The sequence below is a fragment of the Homalodisca vitripennis genome, chromosome 2 (genome assembly GCF_021130785.1).
Source record: "Homalodisca vitripennis isolate AUS2020 chromosome 2, UT_GWSS_2.1, whole genome shotgun sequence".
Lineage (NCBI taxonomy): Eukaryota > Metazoa > Arthropoda > Insecta > Hemiptera > Cicadellidae > Homalodisca > Homalodisca vitripennis.
The window spans coordinates 23,363,531-23,388,009 of record NC_060208.1 but is presented as its reverse complement, the minus strand read 5'-3'; positions in this window follow the sequence as shown (position 1 = coordinate 23,388,009).

Below are 24,479 nucleotides of genomic sequence, written 5' to 3'. Positions count from 1 at the left end.
TTTGCAAACCATATTACGCAAGGGTCTCCCATTAAAAAATAAAATATTTAGTTTTTGTATTTTAGGTTGCGCTTTCATATAATTTTACACGCGTTAGACTTTTACGTATGTACATGTACAACACCACGACTGACAGAACCCCCATATGACTGGACTTCTCATTGAAGGACTTACAGAGACAACTCTGTCTAGTTGCCTTGTTGCAGAGCGTGGCTGCTGATTGGATGGGTGACCGTGGAGCGATCCTATCTTTGAGAGAAACTCGGCCACTGGTGGTGGTTCGAAAGGCACCTTTAAGCCGTTGGTTTCCAGGTTTTGTCATAGAGGACTTCTTAGTCCAAACTTCCACTGCTAAAATAAGTTATTCTTTATCTTATAAATTCTTAACCCATGGACGTCACCGTCCGGTATGATGAAGTTAACATCTTAGAAAACTAACTACGTGCGGAGCCCCTATATTTGAAAGACTTACTCAAGAAACCGTTTAATTTTCAGATCACAGTATATTAAACATATGGAACATGACTAGTCAATGTTGTTTTCTTTCACAGTACAATACTTGGGAGTAAGTAATTAGATATAAAACGTGGTTTGGGAAGTGAATTGCGGCACCAAGTCGATTCACCAATTACGAGCCGTCACTGCGGCCTCTTCTTGACAGCGGCACGGACACATCTTCAATACTGACGGGCTTTACTGTTTGTTTCCCTGTCACTTATTAGATTTATAGATTGTATTTTTCGTTCTTTTTAGGACAAGAAATTTAAAAATTGCATTTAAATCTAATAGGACCTTTATCCTTCATCCGGAATGACAGGATATTCTGGATGGGTAAGGATTAGGGTAGACGCCACCTTCTGTAGAGATCCATTAAGAAGGTTTTTGGGCATTAATCTCAGTCATGTCTCGTTAGAGGAAAGGGAGACCAGCTGTGTACAAGCCTCTCCAGCCAAAGCGGGTGGCATACACTTAAATCAAGGCTACCAATAGCTTTTAACACCTAAGGAGCACCACTAACTCCAACAGCCATCCCCCAACGTAGACTGGAACTATCGATTTCGACTATGCAATATCCTAAAATTTGCATTCAGTGATGTGCCGCTCCTGGACATAGGGTTACCCAGATTTAAGGAACACCTCGAGTTTACCTGCTCACAGAAGGTTCAGCTGGAAGGTGTAAAAAAACAGGAGTGAACTCTACTGGTTATTTTTAGACAGTTGCTAGCATTAGTATTAATTTTTTTAATCATATGTAACCATAAATAATTAAAACTATTTTTGCAATTGTTAATATGATGTAATATCCTTATTAAGACTTCTTGCACACAAAATACGTATGGTACAACGAATATTCTCGCCACTTAGCAAAGTTCTACCTCAGTTTCTTCACCGCAGTGGACAATAATTAAAATTGCAATATAATATAGTTTGAGACATTATATCAGTAAATAAACTTTAGTAGTAAAACCTTAAGATATTTACTAGCTTTCGTTATTTGTGACCGTTATGCCTCAGTCAGCTGGTCTAACTAAGTTCAGGGTTTATAGATAACGATTCGCAAGCCTCATCGGCACCGAAATCGCACTCTGAAAATATTGCATTATCATATTACATGTAATTACATTATCATGTTACATGTGGGAGTGCCGATGGCCGAGTGGTCTAAGACGTCGGACTTTGAGTCTGAGTTAGAGATAGCGCAGGTTCGAATCCTGTCTGTGATCCTTGCACTTTTTTTCAGTACCATCGACCTTGTACTGTATCGACTCTCCCCCTTATTCTGTTTGATAAGATCCTCGCACAGGCCAGTGGCCCATGAGGACGGGCAGAATAAGGCTTAAAAGGGGATCGGCTTCTCCTTTTTTAAAAAAAAAAAAAAAAAAAAAAAAAAAAAAAAAAAAAATTAAACTATAAGTAAGCTTTATAAGGAAAACTTAAAATATATTATTAAATTATAATTTTTTTAATACATGTTTTACCATTACTCCTTTACAATCTTACCTGGAGCTTATCTGCTTCTGTTTTCGACTTTACTAGTTACATAATTATTATCCGATTCTTAAATTTTATCGAGAATTCCCAGTTTGTGGAAATAAAACACGCAGTAGTTCAAAAATCTTTTTATCATGTAATAAGTTTGTAAATTTAGTAGAAAGTTAAGCGAAACATCCTAAACTATTTATGACTTTAGTCTTTTACATGGACATCTAGTGGAAGTATGTGTGCAGAAGGGGCAGCATTTTTTAATCAAGGTACTAGTATATCTCATGGCTGCAGCAGGAAGTACCATTACCTGGATCACTTGCAGCAGGTATAAAAGGGGAAAGAGCCACTAGTACACCCCGAGGAAGGCATAAAAAATATTTTGAACCATGTAGTTCTAAAATAAGAAAAAGCGCGACGCGGAACTCCTTTCGATGTGTTATTTTTTATGTTACAAGCATTAAAATTCCAGCTCAATGTTACTCATATTTACAAATAATTATTCTTAAAATGTAACTTATCTCCTACAGCCACATTCATAACTAAATGAAAATCCAACGAAAGAATAGCTTAAGAACTAAACAGTGACACATATATTTACTCATAAAATTTTTGCTAACTTAGATTGTACACTTTGCTAAAATTTCTGAAAAACGTAGTTTTTGGCAAAGAAACTTATGTTATAGGTTAAGAAAAAAGTATTCAAGTTGTAAACCTTGTACAAACTTTCGAGAGTCTACAGTTACGGAAAAACGTAGCGTGAGGTTTAATTGAGTGTATAATTAATTTCATAATTATTTTTAATCCTCTCCTGTGTCTCCAAATCGTTTAGATTTATTAAAGTAATAAACTATATTACCTCCTCTTCTTTTGTCATAAGCTGAAAAAAAAACACAAGTTTCATTATCGAAAGTAAAGAACTGCATTTCAATAAATAATTATTTGATTTAGCATATAATACTTCTTGGTTTTAATATGAGAATAATTTATATGTATTACTTATGTAGTATAATACTATATAAAACAAAGAATCCTGCCTTAAATGTTAAAGAAAATATTTTTTTTTCCTATATAAGATTAAAATTTATATTAAATAAATTGTGTTACTAAGATTTTGTCCAGTTAGCCCATAAAAACGCTGTACTGTGTGCCAGTTGTAATTAAAACGCTAAAGTGGTAATTATCTCCGACCTTAGATAAGAGTCGAGTCATTATAACACTATCTCTAACTTCTGGTAGAGAGGCAAGGGAGATAGGGTTCAAACTTGATTAATCTAGTTATAACCCATAATAATTCTAACGTTTATACGTGTAATGCGAGGACTTGTTAAATTGGAAAAACTTTAAGTCCAAGGAATTTTTGCATTTAAAAGTCTTTTGTCAGTTTGAAGTACGAAAAGAAATATGAGGTGTGGAAAGTAGTTAAGAATAAGACATGGAGTCCAGTAATAACCAGTTTTGAAGTATTATCTATAAAAAGTATAATGTAAAAGTAATTTGAAATGAAATTTTTAGTTTGCATATAGCAAAGTCCGTCTTAATTAAAGCAACAAGATAGTCACTTTATCAAATATGAAAACATCACTCATTCCCACTTCCTCGTTCGGTTTTGGATTATATTTAATGATACTTGTGTTATCATTACGATATTATCTCATATGAGTTATACTCAGAGTTATTGCACATTACTTATTAGTTTACAAAGGAATGCCATAAACTAGCAGAATAATTCTGAGCACATCCAAAAATATTATAAAGCAGCTTTTATGGTCAAGAGTCACAAAAAACTCCAAAAGAGAAAGATTGCTCCGAACCGCATTAGAATTTTTATATAAAACTTATACTATAAAATAATAACTAAATATACTTATACACAAAATGTTAATCAAGTTAAGTTAGTAGTAAACTTAATTACAGTTAATTACAGTTTTCTGAATACGTGGAGTTTAACGTATTTATCAAACCCATTCTACGTACGTAAGTACTTCAGCCTAGGGGAGTAATTGAATGCCTGCAGTACATAAAAAGCGTTAATGCGCCACATACCGTCTTCTGGCCTGCGCATTCCTTAGGAATTCCACAGTTAGCTAATTCGTTTCGCTATTTTTCAATAGCATCCATCTACACTAATGCGAAGTTTTCGATAAGGCTAATACTCGTTGTAGACTAAAGCTATTGTGCAATGACTATCAAATGATTATGAGTATAGTAGGTTTCGATGCGTTAATAATCGAGACCAGATGTGACCATACCTGGGTGCTACATTCAGAGAAATATGAATGTACAGGAATCGGAATACACAAATACCACATTGGATATTCCAGGCAGAAACGTTCAAGGCTATATGCCGTATATACAAGTGAGATTTGGCAGTCCAATTGTTTGCACAAGCTCAATTGGATTGTTGTTGGCGAGATGGGGTTCAAGGTACAACATTTTCTCCAGTGACAACTCACTGTCTTATTAGGATATTTAAAGTCATCCTTATCACTGGCTAAATAAGGTTCTGGACCAAGTTGAAAATTTGGATAAATGTACGTCTGTAAGAACCGTGATAGTGGGTAGTATCAACTATTCTGTGACTTGAAAACTGAATTGAATTTATTTACAGCTTCTTCAACTCGCATATATTTTCACATTACTTTTGGAAATTATAGCTTCTTTAAATCTAAGAAGATACATGAAGTAAAGGGATTCCAAACTGTTAACAACTAGAAATGTTACGTCCATTGGAATTGGTGTTTTCTGCACAAAGAATAATTTTTTGAACATTGTAGAGCGTTTTAGAATCAACACTATTATTTTTTCTATACCAGTTTTAAAAACCTGAGTATATCCACAGTAGCACAGATTTGTGAGTGTAATATCTAATGCATTTTACTTGTTACAGGTTTGTAGGAGAGAAGCTAATGTCTTACGATTTGTCGTAAGTACTTTGTCTTCTTTACTTCATCGTATTGTTTCCTATGGATGTATAGGGAGGTTCTTCAAGTGTGTGGCAAAATCTATTTATGATTTCCTTACCAATTTTGTGATGCGAATAAGCAATTACTTTCCATCAGTAATGTAACAGTATGTCTGGAGATATTTCTTAAGCTACGCAGCCAATTTATTTCTAAGTCTAGTCAATCTTTTCTAGTTCACACCGTATTGAAACAGTGTTAGCACAATTAAATTCATGAACTACTTTGTTCTCGCTGTAAAGAGATCTTCAGTAAAAATACCTAACTAACCTTTAGGGTGAAATCAATAAATCCCAAGAACGTCAACGGCTTTTCTATAAATAAACCATAAGACGCCACCCTCTTATGGTTATCCTTCACACCTTAAAATCAAAGGTGCTCACAAACTATTCTAGGTAATCATCCGTTTAGTAGAAATATTGGATAAAATCCATGGACTGAGAACTGTTGTTCTTCGCTCTCTATGTTCTGATTGGTTCCAATACAGAATCTTACCTTATTACAGGTGTTTAAATTATAAATTTACATAGTAAAATAATTATTTTTACAGCACGTAATCCAAAAGAACCGATAAAGGTAAATATTCTATATAACGTTGTATATAATTCAATGCAGAATATTCATGAAGTTTTCTGTTGGCAACAAGTCAATACGACTGAGCTGTGACTGAATATTCTCCTGCCCCCCCCTCACCTTCATTAGTGCTTGGACTGTAAACAAGTCTAGCGGGAAATATGTCACTGCTATTTTAATTTTTCTTAAACAATCTCGGCAAATCTAGGGCGACTATTCTTACACTAGTGGTTCTAATACGCTACAGAAAAATGTATTGTGTGGTGAAAAATAAAAGGTTGACATATTTTTGAAATATAGTATATATTGGAATTAGATATTCAATAAAACAAAAGACATGGATTTTATCTTAAAACTGGGAAAAATTTGATAGTGGCAATTTTATTTGTATACATATGAATCTTAAATAAACATTTGTGAAGATTAGATAACTAGAACTCCTCCACTAAGTCTACTATTAATGCATATGGGTAAAAGATCGCCTTTAAGGTGGAGAAAATAAGTATTTTCCTTCCCTTGTTAGTTACTTAATCACTATCTACTAATTTACTACAAGTCACTATGTGGCTAAATTACTAGGGTAGTTTCCACCTGTTGTCGACTTATCTATAGATCACCTAAACACAATCCAATGATCTTTCGTTCTGTTGCAACTAAGAGATAAATTTTGAATATGAAATTGCTGAAATAATAGATTCCAAATTAATATACTTGATTAAGTCATTTTAAAACCCAGTATGGATCACTTCTGGCTGGTTTATATCATCCAGTTAAACCTACCACTGGCACAGCAAAAACCGAAATTCTAAATCTAGGCAACCTTATGGATGTCCAGGAACGGCATATCACTAACCGCAAATTTCGAGATTCTGGGGTGCAAGGATAATTCGATAGGTCTAGTCTACTGCAGGAGATTACTGTTGGAGTTGGTGGTTAGTGTAGTTCGTCCCCTAAGTATCAGAGGTTATTGCTAGCCTCAACAAGGGTGTGCCACGCCCTCCCTGCTTTAACTGGAGAGGCTGGTTCAGAGCTGGCCTCCCCTTCTTGCGGGGGGACATGACTTTGAGAATAGTGTCATAATTCTTCCTCATGGATACCGATAGTAGACGGCCCTTACCTCCCAACCTTACCCATATCCTGAATATCCTGTCACTCCGGAAGCAGCGCTAAGGTTCTTATAGGACTAAGTGCAATTTATAAGCTTTTTGTTCTAAGAGAACAAAAAAAAAAGAAAAAAGTAGTTTAAAAAGAGTCGAAAGAGAATTCGCGTGTAAGAAATTATTCTAGCTCTATAGCTTGATCAAAAGTAAATTATTCTAGGACAGCAGTAGGTTTTCAAAATAGAATCTCAATGTTTTTTAAACTTAAACATTACAGAACCTCAGAAGCAGCTATTTAAAAACACGAATTTTATTTATATAAAAGTTAGAGTAACCAACCACGTGATCATAAACGTAATTGGTTGACCGTTAGCGATTTTAAATTTTTGCACGAAGATTTTAGAGTTTTTATTCAAACCAATAAAATAAACCGTTGCAAACCTAGTAAAATATTAAGTTTTAATGTCGTTCCAATGCTTTTTAAATTGAGTCTCAAGACACACAGAGAGACTGAGTTACTTTTTAGAACCCGTTGGGATTTATTCAGCATTAAATTGGTTTCTCAATGTGCGAGGCTTCTATCTTTCCTTCTTATCTTCACTTGTATACACATTATATATATATATATATATATATATATATATATATATATGTATATATATGTATATATATATATATATATATATATATATATATATATATATATATATATATATTTTGTGTGTGTTTATGTGTGTTACTAATGTTAATGGAGTACGAACAACATTTCTTAATTGTTCATTTGAGTTTCTTAAACTGAAAGGTGCAAATAAAAATGAGGATAGGCAAGTGGAAATAAAATGTTACAACTCTTGTAACAAGTCTATTGTTACGTTGAGTTGACGACCATGGACAAACTCTGCACTGTGCTGACTACAACACTGTTTAGAGCTAATCCGTCCATATTCGAAAATCTAAACGTCATAAGGGAAATGTGGAATTTAAAAACTAACTAAACACAATAAAAATTTACTTTTACTTGAAAATAATTATAAAACAATTATAGGTATGTTCAAATGAACGGATATGTCATAAAAATAAGCCCCTTGATTGAGGTATGGTAAAAGCGATTGCTCGGACGCTTCCTGTGTGGTGTGAAAGGCGATATTGTGGCACGCCCAAGCGTTCTTTTAGTGAACTTATCGTCTATCGTACTCGCTCCGTTGATAAGGTATCAAGAGATGAGTTGATGTCTAAGCTCACTAGAATTGCGCCCATACTCCACTTCCCAAGTGCAGCACTGCTGACTGTGCAAGAGGAATGAAGAGTGATAATGACGTCAGCACTTCCATTCAGCATGACACTCCTTAGCTATAAACAAAGTGGTTTTTCTTGAGAGCTTTTGCGATTGCCATGGAAGGAGACCGAAGCTGTGCACGCGATGATAGTGGCGCAGCTCTGACTTTGGGTATCAAAACTAACTAAACTAATTCTCCGCAACTTATATATATGTAGTCCATATAAATTATTTATATGAGCCTATTTAACTAATACAGTCAAGGAAAACAATTTCAAACTGAACTAGATTTATTCACAAATTCATACTTAATATATAATGTTGCCTGTTGCAGACTTTCTACGTAAGACTACTATAATGAGTTATTAATTATAATTGAAAATTCTTAATTTGCCCTGAACTTTCGTTATTAAATTTAGGATATCAACCTGAAAAGACTTCAGAAAATCACATAATGCTCCATTGCAGATAGAAAAATATCACTCAATTTCAATGTTTTTTAATATGGAAAACTTCAGCCCATTATAAAGAAAGCAACAAGGAGAAGGAGGAAACCAGAGATAGTAGTTCTGTTAGGACCAAGCAAAGAAAAGAAGTCTGCGGGAGATAACGCCGTAGTAGTCAAAACCAGGAGAAGGTTGTTTTTTTTTAAGAGAGAGAGAAAGATATTACAATTCTCATTAACTGATACTGTTTTACTTCGTTTATTGATGTATTTCCAAGGCAGTTGTTTACAGCATTTTGTTAACATTTAAACAATTTATTTCATAGAGATTTTGGAGTTTATATTCCACAAAATGCAAAGAAAATTATTCTGTTTCAAGTAATCAAGGTCCAAAATCTGATGGATTTTTATTAAACCATCGCCATTTAAAATATATACGTAGATATGAAATGGTCCAGGTTCTTATAGTTTGAATTATTTTAGGTTGCATTTTTAACGAGGAATTATGTTGTTTTATATTACAGGGAATTTTATTTTATATATGTCAAAATTCAAAATAAAATGAAATGTTGATTTAGTGAATAGCACAAAAAATAAAATGTAGTAGGTGTTGTTGGCAGGTCTCGTTAAGGAAGGCTTGGTGGAGGTGTGGCGTTCTGGCAGGGACCTGCTTTATTACACTGCTTTCTGCCTCGTAATGAATGCGTGAGTTGGTAGCCATGTCGCTTCGTTACCTGACGTCACATTCGTATAATCCTCTACTTTTCTTAACGCAGAGCAAACGCATGCGGCTGCAGCTATTCTATTTTTTTTCCTCTTCCACTCCAAACTATTGCGCTTTCCATGTCACAAAAATACGAGTATATCATACCAGTTTTTCATAACATCTGTATCAACTCTTTCATAATTTCAGCATTACCCACTCAATACAGTAGTATTTCAGCATTCATTACAAAATATTCATTGAAATTATTTATTAACCTATTTTGTAATTATCAAAATTTATTGTGTGCGCTTGCAAAACTATTTTTTATTTTTCAAACAAGTCTTTTTTTAATTTAACACAAAATTTACTTCTATAATATTACTGTAAATGAGCGAAATCCAAATGTGGTATTGAAGGTTGAAGAAAATGTAAGATTAAACCTATCAGTTAATAAGAATAGGTAAGTTTAGAAGAGATAAAAAGCTTTTACTTTACACCCTTAAAGCGTTTCTATAGTTAAATTAATTCTCGAAGAAAACCGTTATTAGTAATATATCATAGTGAGCTGATGTTTTTGTTTCTGAACAGTGACATTAATTTAGTTATGCACTTAATTATTATTCTTCCCAAATACCTCTCCTTTACTCAAAGGTAGTCAAAGTTCTGTTACCTGTAAATGCAATGACATATCTGGCAATTAAATTGAGCCACTTCAGACATGGTCCATCACACTTTTGCAAGAAAGAATTCGAACAAACCATTTACCAATCTTTAAAACAATAAAGATTCAGTGCAAAGGGTACATCAAATGGAGATTTGTTGTGTACATTAATAGTCTAAAATATGTAGAAGTGGGAGTAGCCTATTGATATTAGCATTGCAACAAGATTAAGCTGATGGGGAATTTTATTTCTTACAAAAATTAATAGATAACAAATTTAATCTAGCATTTATGGAAATATAACCTCTCACACTACCGGTTACATGTAGTAATTACCTAACAATGCTGAAAGTAAACGTGAATATAAGGAATATAATTATTAGTTCCATAGTATTGCTCCTGTTAATTATTGAATAAATAAACGATTTGAACGATTGTCAAAAAGAAAGTAATAAGAAGATAAAATTCTGGGATTGATGAGGAACAATATTGTTTTTCTTTGACCAAATGGCGAATGAGTCATTACTACATAATTTACATAATTTAATTACATGATTTAGGAACTAGATAGAATACTTAAACAGTTAAAAAAGATAAAATAATAATTATAAAATTCTTCGTATTTTAAAAAGTATACTATCTTTATTAACTTATTCTAGTATTCCCCAGCCCAGGAAGGTTCATTTCTTGCTCATTTATACCTTCCAGTTGAACCTAGACTGGGTACATCAAAAACCTATGTGTCTATTAAATCTGAGCAACATTAGGGATAACCAGGAGCGACACTAACTGTATCACTAACTGTAAATTCTGGGGTTCATGGGCAATTCGAGAGGTCTAGTCTACTGCGGGAGATGACTGTTGGAGTTGGCGAGGATTGTTCCCTAAGAGTCAAAGATTCTTGCCAGCCTAGTTATAGAGGGGGTTCCATCCGTGCCTACTAAAGGGCTAGTTCAGAGCTCGTTTCTCCTTCTTCCTAGGGGACATGGCTTGAGATTACTGTCCGTAATTCTTCCTCATGGATCTCGATATGAGGCGGCCCCTATCCCCAACTTACCCATCCAGAATTTCATGTCACTCCGGCAGCAGCGCAAAGGTCATTATTGGACTAGGTGCAATTTTTAAGCTTCTTGTTCTAAGACAACAAAACAATCTTATTCTAGTATATTATTACTTATTTATATATCTAGTATAGTATTTTTAATTTATCCATTGTTAATTTTATTGAAAACAACTTAGTTCATCTTGCAACCTTCGTATTAATTGTGTCAACACGGTAAAATGAGTGTTATACAAAAATTAAATAATCCAGAACAAAATAATCCTGCTAACTACTCTGTGATATTCAGTAATATAAACATTCCATTTACAGAACAAATCCAATAATTAGAGACATTTATTGGAGTCAGCTGGCGAGGTGGTCTGAGGTGCCCCAGTAACCCTTCGTTAGTTTCAGACGGTTAAATATTCAATGTAATCCTTTAATTAATCTACTGAAGTAGATTAAAAAAATCATTATGTAATTACATTCTTCCTAATTATTTCAATTAGTCTCACTAATGAGCAGTCAATAAACTTCAAATATCAACTATAACTTCAAAACTGGCAAAATATTATTTATACATATTATAAACAATATTTTACTTCAGGTAAAATTTAAAATCTAATAAGGAAAGGCTTATTCAAAAATATATAAAATACCTCCAGGTTAGCGAAGGATTTATTTAATTAGTTCACTTATTATTAATATTTCAGGTATACAATTCTGTTACACATACGTACGATAGCAATTAATTAAATACTATGAAAACAATGACAATCAAAGAATCTCTTTTACTTTCAATTACATCAAAAGAAGAAGGAAAAACAAATCAGTTTTGGGCTTATAAGTGGTTTTACCTTCTTCTATCAAATATTTATACGAATTTCAGGCAATACCGGCTTCTATTAACGCTTCTCACCAAAATTTACGCGTTTGAGCTCTTTAAAAATGAGATTTTTAAAATTTTCAAGTAAATGTAGAAATATATTATTACTAGCAAAATGAACCTATGGAAATCGTACAAAGGTTTCCAAGTAATATTTTTAAAGCTTAGTATATGATCCATATTAGTTATAATTGCAATTCCAATTATTTATTAGTTGTACTTGTAATCACAGTTTAACTATTTTTTTTCCTACGAATGGAATTGGTTTTAAATGTTTAGGTCAAAGGATAATAAAAAAAGAAGCCATTCTTGGGTCAATAAGAAGCAATATTTTTCTTCTTTGACAAAACTGTTTAGAGTAAATGAGTGGATATTACTGAGTTATAACATTCAAGTTCAAGTTTGACGAAATGAGATTTGTTTTAACTTGTGTTAATCTTTATCTTTTATCAGTGGCGTCTTACTGTTTATTATTTAAGGCTATGTTGTTAGTTACAGCCTATTTATTTTTCAAACGTTGGACAATATTTATTGTGTACGAACAAATTACAAAGTTTCAAACTCATAGTAGGTAAACTAGTATTGGCTTTGAATTAACTTAATACTAACTATATTGACAATAACTGAGTTTATCTTGCAACTTCAGATTAACTGAGTCAATACGGTAGAGTGAATGTTTATGCACCAATTAACTAAACCGCACTAACTAATTTGTATAACACTGGATGATTCAGGAGTACCAACATTGTGTTTTACAGAAAATCAAGTAATTAGTGACATTTATTGGAGTCAGCTGGCGATGTAGGTCTGACACGTTCCAGTCACCCTTCATTAGTTCCAATGGTCGTTAATTATTCAATGCAATCCTGTAATTAATCTGCTAAAATGAACTACACAAATCACAGCAATGACTTACATTCCTTGCAATTACTTTTTTTAGTTTTTATACCACTTTTATAATACTCTCCCTGGTGTTATGGTAAAGAAACTTAGGACAAATTCCATGAGATTGTAATTTCAACTATACTTTGCAGAGCTGGACAAAACTATTTATAAATATTACAAAAAGACCTAATTAACTTAGAGAGATTAAAATATGGCAATAAAAACCTAACAAGTTAGCCACAAATTGATTTTACTTGTTTATATTACATATTAAAGTAAAAATTAACTGATAGATTTGATAAGCAGTGTAATGTTGAAATACAGTAAGAGTATATTTTTTTTGCTATTACAGATTTTGCCTTATTATAAAAAATTTAAATACGTTATTGATACAATACATACTTTAAAAACAGATTCACATCCATCCTTAATGTTTCAACGCTTTAAAAAATTAGTGTTTTAATATCGTTTCTTTGCATCTTTTTTTGTTATTTTGCTAGTCATAATATATTTTTACATTTACTTAAAAATTAAAAAATCTCATTTTTAAAGAGTTGAAATGTTAAAACATTTTTGTGAAGCGTTATTAGAAGTCAGCATTGCCTCATATGCGTATAAATATTTGATAGAAGAAGGTAAAATTTCTTATCGGCCTTAACTTCTTTTTTGTCTTTACTTTTTTTTAGGTAAGTACAATTAAGAGAGACTCTTCATTTGTTAGTTTTAAATGGTAATAATGATAATTATAATAGCATCTTTTCTTGGTGCCAAACATTTTAATGAAATAATTAAACATAAATTCATCTACGGACAATAAAATAAAATCTATTCAACTCTTAAAATAGCGAGTAAATTTATAATTCCATATCTACTGTAAATTGAGTGTTTTAGCGTTCGAAGATGTGGAAAAATTTATCGATACTGAAAAATAAACCCATAGAAGTAACTCGAATATTACTGATCTGGAAAGATGGTTTGCGTATCGAAAACTGTGTTGGTACGGCTTACGTCCGTGACTGTATCTCCCCTCCTCTTGGTCCAGACTGTATCTCAGTCTCCTGACTCTCATCCATTGTGTTGGTAGTGTCGCGGGGACTCTTAATAATTAAGAGGGTAGGGTCTCGCAATATCATTAAAGTTGGAATCGCTTTCAAAATTCGTTGGCAATGCACGAACCCAAAACTTTTAAAGATTTCATTAAAGAGTGACCACCTCTGTAACATGTAATCAACTGTAGTAGTTCAGTGTATGACATTTACCTCATTAAATATTAGATGAGAAATAATTAATTACCCACTGTAATGAGCCATATTTATTTATACCAGTATGTGAAATGTTTTCATATTTTCATACCGTGTTGACCGAAACTAATGTAGCTTATTGAAGGAGGGTCTCTTCTTCTTTGAAAACGCAATTTTCTATTATTTCATAAAAGAATCGTAACAATTATCCAATAATTTTATTTTTTCACACTTATAAAAAAATTGGATAATTGTGACGATTCATTTATCAAATAACAGAAAATAATGTAGCTTAATTAACAAACTTTGAATGTGTACCATGTTTCTAAGAATTAGAAGTGTGATGCTCTGAATGAACAATGTAAACAATGTATACAAGCTAGACAAAGCTTATAGGTACTAACAAAGCACTTATCAAACAAGCATACACACAGAAACTCAATTTTTGCTGCATTATTTCAAACTGTGTTTTATTAACTTTATACTAAATCCAAGGTTTAAAAATACTAAATTATATAGGAAAAGGTAAGGAAGCTTTGTACTTATACTTTTTTGATAAATTTGAAAGAAATTTTTGGTGTATTTATTTGATGATAGTAAATCTAGAGTGAAAAAGGAACAACAATTTAATGAAATTCCCATTATTACATGTAGACTTAATCGTATGGTATATAATGAAATTCTTTACTGATATAAAATAAAAGTATAGCAGGTCACAAACTAATTAATCATGAAGAATATAATTATTACTCCTACCTATTCCTACCTGAAATACATACATTATTTAGATGTTTAAGTATAATTTTACGTTGTAAAATGCTCTCCTAAAACGGAGAAAGTCTCAGTTGCTTTTTAAACTATGAGAGGGTGAAAAATATTGTATACAGTTATGCAAGTGATTATTTTTTGACTGAAGTTTTTGAGATTTTGTTTAGGAATACTATATTCAATGTTATGCCCCGCAGTATTGAATTGGTTTCTGAAAAAAACCCAAGATTATAGAAAACTAAATTGATCACCTAAATACACAATCAATTAAGGAAACATTAAAATGTTCACTCGCGGACAATCACTTCCTCTATATTAGAGGCTACATTGATTATCTTAAAGCATTCAATTCTGTACAATGCTTTAAGTGAATATTTTAAAAATGCATAATTGCGATGCAATCCTCTAAAACAGCAGTCCTTTTTGGGAAAAAAATTGATGAAACCAAAATAGACTTTTTTCTGGGTGATTTTATGAAGAAATGCTGATAGTTGTCGCAGAGAAAGCAGAGCTTGACTAATTTATCGTTGGCTAAAAGCATCGATTTGACGATCCCAAAGTAGTTTAGACTGAAGTACCACACCTGAGAACTTGAAATGATCACAGGAGTTTCCACCCGGTCTAACCATCTCTGGGGAATAAGAAACCTTTGGATGCAGAATGTTCATTCCCATTCTGTAATAGACATTCACATAGATCACTTCGGTCAGTTGGAATTATGTGACAATTCCACTCTTAATACTACTTGATTTAAAAATTAAAGAACAATGGTATCATGTAATCAATGGAATCGCTAGTTTCACTTCGCTCCTCGGAGAATGTCTAAAGTGTCTTGAAAGGGAGGGTTTTAAATTAAATATTATTTGAATTAACACTTTTCTACAAATATCTTCTTGGACAAATTCATTTAAATTGTCAACAATAAAATGAGTAAATATTTTGCTCTCATAAATATTGCAACTTAAGTTAAGGTGATAATTAAATAAATAATTTTCCATGAACAAATAAGAAAATATCCAATACTTTATTTATGATGATAATATATTTGTATTAACCTAAAATCACTACATAACAAAGTAATGAAAATGTTTTAATCGCAACTTCCACAAAAATCTCTTAAATTTTGACGCGGAAACGGTTATCAGGCAAGTAATGGCCTCGTTAGAAACAAATTTGGTGCAGCCTCCGGCTATGGATCAATCGACCGATCTACTCATCCCCTTCTAGGGTTATCAGCAGACACCGCTCCGATCTTCTCGTGTCTAATTATTACTTGAATTTGCAATAAATTATTGAACATGTTTTGAATTTTATGTAAAATGTTCATCTCCTAAAATCAATTTAAATCTGCCCACCAATATTGTTGTAATCCTTAGGTAACTTAAATCCAATGTTTATTTTATTTTAGATTGCAACTCAGATATAAATTATTATTATACATTAAGAATTCGCAATGAAAATGAAAAGAGCAAGCCAAGTTAAGCTGCTTTTAGTGTGAGGTCAAGATTTATCTTACATCTCCTGAAGCTCATTGTGATATTGAAGTTCACGTTTAATTGCATCTACCAGGATTACATTTTAATAACCGAGTGAGTTGCATCCTCATACAGCTGAATAAATAGCGAATGAGAAACCTGCTTCCTTTGATACAAAATCTGCGGTTTTATTATACGCTTGCGATGATAAATTCGATTCAAAACAACAATTATTACCGATAGAATTAATGTTTAAACGTACTATGCGTTTATGTAGTATAAAAGTATTTTCTTCATGTAAAATATAATATTGATAAAAAACAGTGGAAACAATGTTTAAGGCTAGATATTCCAAAAATCGACATATATCAAACATACAGTATAAAAGCAAATTATGTATGCCAAAATATGTTCTGTAATTATAAAAGCGACGGTATTCAATTTCTCGAGGTATACTCAATCAAATTAAACATATCTTATTTCAGTGCTATCAGGAATCAATTATCTATATTAAACAATAATATTGATTTTTATATCAAAATAATCAGGATTATATATCATTCAAGAAATTTCCTTACAGAATTGGTCATACCAATCTACTATTTCCTGTCTTCCAAATTGCATTATGTATGGGATGCGGTGGTTATGGAACGTATAATCACCGTGTCCTTTTAAAAACTTCCTTTTTGGAATATGCTTCTGAGTAAGTGTTCTATTCTTTTTGGTATAAGTTAACTTTTTGCAACATCTATACAAATTTTAGACACTTAGTAAATTCTATGTCAATGTAATAAAAGTAAGTAATTATATATTTACTGATATTGGATTCATATAGTACATCCAATTAGTTACGTCATTACAGTAATTGTTTATACCTAATTGCTATTACAGTCCCAGGTAGACAACCCGGCATGGCGGGCCGAGGTAATCCAATGGCGGAAATCGTGTTCTCTCCCGTCTCGCTCGGAAATTGTTTTCCGCCCTCCGATGTCTGATTGATTCACATTGTACGTCCCAGTAGGTTTGTTACTATCAACTCCAAGTCATTATATTCTCGATTAATCTTATACTCTACCACTCTGTTGAACAATTTTATCCTGGAACTCGTATGAGGATTCCTTACTACAAATTTGGAATTTTTGTAGAAAAACAAAACTAGTAATAGTATAGAAAATATATCAAATAATACATAATTCCAAGAGTTTTATTCACAACAAATTGTTTCTAAGGGGTAGTAGCATCAGTTACTGAGCCAATTTCGACGCTTTGTTTCAATTAAAGTTGTACTATCTTGTACTACTTAACGCGACTGGGTGAATGAAACGACTTTTATAGATACAATAACGGCCGCGGGCGTAACGCTGACCGGAGCATCGAGGTGAAGGAGATGACTGAGGTATTTGCGGCGGTGGTAGGTTAAGGAGGGGAGCGTCATCCCTTGGCCAATAGGATTTATTCTTACGATCACTTTTGCCAACATATTACATATACCACAATAATATACCACAGATATCACAAAAGTAGATAGTACATATAAACATGAACGTTTATTATAGATACAGATTTTTAACTAAAATAATAACATGGTTTCGGAAATTTGACATCGTTATATGTTAAAAAAGATACAACACAACGTTTCGAGGATTGGAATCTATTTTCTTCCTTAGGGGAGGGGAAGCGTTAATACATAAAAAAATAAAGGAGAGATGAAGAAACCAAGAGAAAGAAAAGGGATCAATCATACCAGAAATCTGTTTTGAGTAAAGTCCAGGCATTTTCACTGCACTGAATTCATTGTTTTTTGTAACTACACTTACAAAAAAATATTTTATGTTTTAAAATAAGTATAAAAAACACTTAAAATATTAAAAATAATATTAAAGTCCATTAAATTCATTAAAGTCCAGAGCGATGTCAGCTGATCGCAGACACGCTCTGCGTCAAGGTGGCGGCACCGCCCGCCGCACTCACATCACGCTCTATTACATAAACGTCGTTTATTTTCCTCCAAACAGTAACGCAGCAATTTATATTATGATTATTGTTCTGAGCTTTATAGTATTACTGATAGGTTTGACGGAAAAATTATTATATTGGGGGGATTTTAACATTGCTGAAATTAATGGAATTCATTATAACTTGTTGACTGGTTCAATTATTTCTAAAACTATTCACAACTTAATGACATTTGATAACTTAAACTCGTATAATAATATTTGCAATTCAAATAACGTAACGCTAGAATCTGGTTTTTAAGTAACAATAAACTTACGGTCGAACACACAAATAATCCACTAGTGACAGTTGATGTTCATCACCCCCCATTAGTTTTTTGATAGTCCCTTTACTCAGCATACAGTACCCAATTAAATCCCTCAAGTACAACAGATTCAATTGAATATTACTCTTTTAACAATGCAAAATTTTTCCAACTTTACTGTGCGTTTAGAGATAGTGACTGGAGTTCATTGTTTAAGACTAAAGACATCGATGAAGCAGTAGATTTATTTTTACAACACAGTGTTATCATGTATCGATCAGTTTGGTGCCTAAAAAACGCAATTGTAGAAAATACAAAGTATCCTATTTGGTATTCAAATGAAATAATTAAGAACATTAAACTGAAGAACAGATTGTCCAAAAAGAGAAAATATTCCAAATACCATGATATAATGTTTAAACATCTCAGAACTAAACTTAAAACGATGATTCAGATTTCTCATAAAAATTATTTATCTTTTGTTGAAGAAAGAATAAAGACTGATCCAAAGTATTATTTTGGAACTACATTAGCTCCAAGCGCAATTCATGTTATAATTTAGGTCAAGCTGACATGAAATATAAAAGTAATGCAGTGAGTAAGCAGGATGTCCCAAATGCTTTTGCTTCATATTTCTCTTCGGTGTTTGACCAGAATTCTTCTGCTTATGACTTGCAAAACTCAATACACCCAACTGTCTTATGTAAAGAAATAAAGAAAGTTTTTTCGGTATCAGATGTACATAGAAGCTATCAATGAAATGAAATCAAAGAGGTCCTCAGGTCCTGACAATATTCCTTCATATGTTGTAAAAGGTTGTGGAGAAGTTTTAGCAGAGCCACTGTGCTATCTCTTTAAATTTGTCCTTGTCAAGTTTTTAATTTTCCCCCAACGTTGGGAAAGAAGCAAAGGTTGTTCCTGTCTTTTAAGTCAGGCCAAGCTGAAAACGTAGAAAATTATCGTCCAATATCTTTATTAAATTCATTTGCCAAAGGTTTTTGAGCTGTTAATTTACAAACATATATATACAAATATTAAAGGTAGACTGTCAGCTCAGCAGCATGGGTTTTCTCCCACGTCGCTCAGTTGTTTCAAATTTAATGGAGTTTTCCTTGGATATTTCTGCTGAATTAGACAATGGTGGAAGGTTAAGATGTAATATAATACGGACTTTGCCAAAGCTTTTGATAAGGTCAATCATGATTCTCTGTTAAGGAAGCTGTTAAAGTTCGAATTTAACAATGGGTTTGTACTTTTTATTGAGTCTTACCTCAAAAATAGATTACAATATGTATCAATATCAAATTTAAAATCAAAACAGTATTTAAGTGCTTCAGGTGTGCCTCAAGGGTCTAACCTGGGACCGCTTTTATTCATAGCTTTTATCAATGACCTTCCTGAAAAGTTACAGAATTCAAAACCGCTTCTTTATGCTGATGATCTAAAACTATACAGACCAATTTACAATGAGTATAATTCTAAACTCTTGCAAGAATCTCTGGATAACCTTTTTTGAATGGTGTAACTGTAATAGGTTACATTTAAAATGTAAAAAAATGTTTCTGCATGACTTACTCCAGATCAAAAAAGGGTAGAACTTTTAATTATTTTATAAATGGGTACAAACTGGAAAATCTGAAAAGAAATTAAAGATCTAGGAGTTATGTTTGATTCTTCTTTTAAGTTTCGACAAACATTTAGACGTTACCATCAGTAAGGCTTACAAAATGCTAGGTTTTTGTTATGAGGAATGCAAAATATTTTTCATCCATTGGCGCAATCAAATCATTATATTTTTCTTTTTGTTAGAAGTGGATTGGAAACTGTTCAATTATTTGGGAACCCTATACATTAACAAATATTCAGTCCGTTGAAAATTATTCAAAATAAATTTTTAAGATATTTGTATCTAAAAAAAAACACAACACATATTGTGATAGAAATTTCCCCACTGATTCTTTAAGAAATTTATTTAATTTTCAAAAACTTTCAGCAAGAAGACTAATTTTTAATCTATCTTTTTTATTATTAAATTACTAAATAACCTGATTGATAGTTCACATATACTTAAAAATATAAACTTTTTATGTCCCTAAGTTTCATTCAAGGTCCAAAATATTGTTTTTTATTCCTAGATGTAACACAATCAGCCATTATTATTATTCTTTGTTTAGGAGTTTTAGATTTATTAATAACAACAATTCTTATATTGATTTACATTTAGGAAGTGCAAAAGATTTTATTGGAAAATTAAAACCTTTAGTTTGAGACTTTTACTCGAAAAGCTGTAATAATCTGTTTAATTCCTTAGTATTCTTACCAATAAGTTGTTTTTTGGATTATTTGTAGGATTTTTTGTAATGTTATTTATGTAACCAATCTAGATATTATTTGTTTAGAAGTGTTTCATTTTGCTCTGTCAATTTAATTCTTATATAATTTTAAGATGTTGTGCATATTATTTATTTCAAGGTGAAAGTTTTTTCCTCTATTGTTAAGAATAACATCGTTCATTTTGTTTTTTGAGCTAGTATAATTATTAAATTTATTGTAATTTGCACTGCACTTAGGTTAGAGAATAGTATAATTTTTGTTTAATTTTTGTTTTATTTAATATAGCTAATTTAGGTAACTGATGACCTGTAGCTTATTTATAAGTCAAAAATAAATAAATAAATAAATACGAAAAAACGTAAGGTTTTGGAAGGTAAAATTTAGGAACATTCTTATGGCGGTTCTAATCTTCGTTTACGGTATTATGCAATGTAATAAACTGCACGCTATGAATCGGTATTCAGAAAATTACTTTACTACGTATTATAGGCGTAAATAGAGATATGCCTATAACTTGTAACTAATGATATTTTTCCTAAATTTGATTTGATTTGAAAGAAATATAAATCAATTTAATTCCGAATAAAAACACCTACAGTTGCCAGGCGATATATGTAGCAACATTTATTTTGTGCATTGTTTTATTTATTTGTAAATTCATATTTTTGTGCTGCGTATATGTAACTGAAATTAACCCTTATAAGATTGAAATTGTGATTATTTATAGTAAAAATAATTGTACGATTAGTAAATGTAATTTTAACACTAGAAGCTATCTAAAACTTTTTATATTTTTTATTCTAAATATATATTTTATAATTCAGTATAGTAAACGGTGTTAGATGACATGATTTATAACACAATTTAGTAAATAGTATTTTCATTAATCCTTCATTGGCAATAACGTACTTTATTTGGCAACCTTCGTATTAATTAAGTCAATACAGTGGAGTGAATGTTGATGCAGAATTAACTAAACCAGCCCAACCTGATTTGCCCAACACTGCGAGATTCAGTATTGCCAACATTGCATTTTACAGAACAAATTTATTAATTAGTGACATTTATTGGAGTCAGATGGCGAGGTTAGCCTACCACGCTCCAGTAACCCTTCGTTAGCTTCCGTGGTTGTTAAACATTCAATGTACTCTGCCAATTAATCTGCTTAAATAGGTAATGCAAACCAAGTCATTCAGTCAGATTCCTATTAAATAATTGTTTCAACTTGTTGTTTAACTGTGGTTTTATATTTACAATACTCTCTCTGGTGAGATTTTTCATGAGATTACATTATTAGCTATATTTTACAGGGTTGGTCTAAGCACTATTATAAAATATTAGGAAGAATCACCATTTTGCTTGCATTAATGCCTTTAAACATTAACGTGCACTTCACAACGGCTATAAATCCTAGATTTTCAGGACTAAATTACGAAAAAAACACATAATATAGAGAAATTGTATACATTATATCATACACAAAACTATCTATACTATTATAAAGATATCAAATAAATGAGTAAATGAAATTTTGTATGCCTGTGTATTTTTATGTGTCCATGAGTGTATTCGTTTATCTGTTACTCATTCACCTAACTACTGGACCGACTGAACTGAAATTTTAAATGACAATTCTTATTGTCTTATTCATATTTCGAAATCCCTCCAGGACTTTCAAGTGGTCTCTAAAGTTCCATTTCTCTATTTAATGAAATATTATGTGTGAATAATATGTTGTGGCATAACAACCATGTGCTATTAATTAATTCAACCCCTATTTTCAGTTAGTTTACATTAGCTAACCAAAAGTACTTTTACCCATGCAAAGCCTATGAAATATTAATTTTTTCGCGTTTACAAGAAAATAAATCTAAAATAATGAATGCAAAACTATGTTTAGTTTATTTATGTAATAAAAGAGATTATTATCTCAATAAATCACTAAAATGATGTAGTAGATATTTAATAGTATTAAAAATGAGTTTAACATAATCTTTATATCCAAGTTTTTGAAGATAATCGCTAAAAATATTGATATGCGTAACTAGAATATAGGTCAGTTAATGAGATATTAATTTAACCGGATCCGGAAGTTAGGGAACAATAGCGTGACGTCATAAACAGAGTCTCTGATTTCCCTGTTTTAGCTTACCTTTGGTGAGAAATATATCCTTTATTTGAGGAAATGTTTCTAACCAAAAAATTTGGATTTAATACTATTTAATCAGTGATTATTTAACAAGATTAAACTATTAAAATTTATTTAATAAATCCAGTACCTATTCTTCCTTAGAAATGTACATAAGGACATTACAATTGTTGTCACTATTCACAAATAATCTAGAAATAATTTAACAAGAAACTTTCATTTTTTAATGCGAGTACGGTCTCCTTTTTAGCATTATTCTGCTAATCCTCATGGGCCGCTAATTCGTGTTAGGATCTTCTCCAACACAATAAGGGACATAGCCGGTACAGTACAAGGTTGGGGATACTCATAAAACTTGCAACTCTCACATACAGGATATGAACTTGTGCTATCTCTTAAGCCTAATATACAGTGCCAAGAAGTTGCGCAAGGTTTGCGTAGGACAGTACAAAGTTTTAGTCTAGACGGGAGCAAGAGCTCTTAGATATACGAGAATTGGAAAGTAGTGACGAAATGAAGAACACTCAAATTTCAATTACAAACATTGCCGATATATTACAGTCTTGTGTGAATAAAAAGATTTGTTTTGCGACAATACTCGAAATAAATATTGTATATCCTTGTTCACATTATGCATCAACAGTTGCGCATGGTATTGAGCAACTTTACTCGCCAGTGTAAAGTAACTCATATCCAAAGTCCGACGTACTAGACCGCTCGGCCCCGGCACTCATAAGCACCAGTAAGACAACAATCTCAAAACTGTACGTACGATCATGAAGTACTTGCATTCATCTAATATTATCATATTAAAACATAAGCAGAAAACAAAAATTCTAAAACACAGCTTTCCATGAAACTTAATGAGTTTAGTAAATTTATTATCAGTAGTTTATTGTTTAATCAGTTAAAAATATCCTTTTCTTATTATCAATAAATCGAATTGATTGATAGGAAAGGATTTATGTAAGTTACCGAAGCTGATTGAGAACAAACATTATAAATCCCAATGCGGAAAAAACGTATCAGGCGTAATGGACCCGTTTAGAAACAAGTTTTGTGCAGCCTCCGGCTATGGATCTACCGACCGATCTACTCATTCCCTTCAGGGTTCAGCGGACATGGCAACGAGCTTATCATATTGTTTATTAGTTAACATTACAATAAATAGCTAAATATGTTTTGGGATTTTTTGAATATTATTCCATTTACTAAAATCATTTTTTAAGGTCATCCATAATTATTTTTCTATACATTAATGTATACAAATTTTTGACTAATATAAATACATTTACCGTTAAGCTTAGATTTTAAAAGGATAGCTTAATACAGTATATATTTAAAGGTTATGAAAATCTAATGTGCTCTCCAAGGGATTATTTATTTAATTTTTTAAAATATAATAGGATTTACGACATTTTCCACTGTTATATATTAAGAAATGTATAAGACAATGTTTCGAGCACTGAAACTTATCATCTTATTCAGTTGAAAATGTAATTAGTATATTCAAAAAGAAAGAAAAAAAGAAGAGAAATAAAACGGGACAAACATGCCCGAAAACTGCTTAGAGTCCAGACAGAAAGAAATGAACCCTGACGTCGTCACTGCACAGGATGCAAGTCACGAGCACAAGTCACGAGTACAAGAAGTCTAAAGCACTATCACGTCACACCAGCAGGGTGAAAGTGAGATCCTAACAAGAAAATAAACTTCGGCACTTCCTGCGCCT